Source organism: Etheostoma spectabile, chromosome 23 (genome assembly GCF_008692095.1).
Source record: "Etheostoma spectabile isolate EspeVRDwgs_2016 chromosome 23, UIUC_Espe_1.0, whole genome shotgun sequence".
NCBI classification, from domain to species: domain Eukaryota; kingdom Metazoa; phylum Chordata; class Actinopteri; order Perciformes; family Percidae; genus Etheostoma; species Etheostoma spectabile.
Genome location: NC_045755.1, coordinates 11,177,312 through 11,178,878, shown reverse-complemented (window position 1 = coordinate 11,178,878; position 1,567 = coordinate 11,177,312).

Genomic DNA, 1,567 nt, shown 5'->3' with positions numbered 1-1,567 from the left:
GAAGTCATAGTATAGTATGTCGAAAAAAGTCATAGTATAGTATGTCAAAAAAACGTTTGAAAAATAATAGTATAGTTTGTTGAAAAAAACGATGAAAAGCCATTGTATAGTATATCAAAAAACTGGTTAAAAAGCCATAGTATAGTCCGTCAAAAAAGTACAAAAAGTATAGAAAAAAGTATGGAATGTTGAAAAAAGTGAAAAAAGACACATTATGTCAAGAAAGTCATATCAAAGTAAGTCATAAAAAGCTACAGTACAGTATGTTAAAAAAAGGATTGATAAAATATTCAATGTATAGTACAGCATATTGAAAAAAGTGTATTGTAGTATAGAAAAAAGTAATTGTATAGTGTGTCGAAAAAATGACAAAAAAATCATAGTTTATTGAAAAAAATGATAAAAAGCCATTGTATAGTGTATCGAAAAACTGATAAAAAGCCATAGTATAGTCCGTCAAAAAAGTACAAAAAGGTCATAGTATAGCATGTTGACAAAAGTGAAAAAGCATGTAAAAAAGACCCAAAAGTAATTTTAAAAAGAAAAAATGAAGTCATGGTATAGTATGTTGAATTTTTTTTTCAAAAAGTCACAGCAAAGTATGTCAACAAACTGATAAACATCACCATAGTCTGTTGAAAAAAGGGATAAAATATCATGGAATAGTATGTTGCAACAAGCAATTGTACAGTACGTTACAGTTTTTTTATCAGTTTTTCGACATACTATACTATGACTTCTTTTGACATAATACAACTTTTTATCATAGTTCATGACTTTTTTATCACTTTTTACAATATACTATAACATGGCTTTTTATCACTTTTTACAATATACTATAACATGGCTTTTTATCATTTTTTACAATATACTATAACATGGCTTTTTATCACTTTTTACAATATACTATAACATGGCTTTTTATCATTTTTTACAATATACTATAACATGGCTTTTTATCATTTTTTACAATATACTATAACATGGCTTTTTATCACTTTTTTTGCCACACTGTACTATGATTTTTTTATCACTTTTTTGACATACTATACAATTACTTTTTTCTATATTCTTTGACATACTATACTATGATTTTTTTTCTCACTTTTTTTTGACATATTATGCCATGGCTTTTTTAAATATTTTTTTTGACATACTATGCTATGACTTTTGCATCACTTTTTTTGACATACGAAACTATGACTTTTTTATCATTTTTCAACATACTAAACTATGACTTTTTTATATTTTCTCAACATACTAAACTATGGCTTTTTAATCACTTTTTTCAATATATTATACTATGAATTTTTTGACGTACTATACTACAAGTTTTGGCATTTTTTTCAACATATTACACTATGACTTTTTTATCAATTTTTCAACATACTAAACTATGGCTTTTTTATCACTTTTTTTTACCTACTGTTGTTGTGGTTTGGGGTTATTTTTCCCATTTGGCCTTCCCTGTGTTTTTGTTTCAGTTTTCTCCTCAGTCCTGTGGTGTTGGTCCTGTCTTGTTTTCCACTGTGTCTGTTAGTTCTGTTTCCTGTTTTATTTTGGTAGT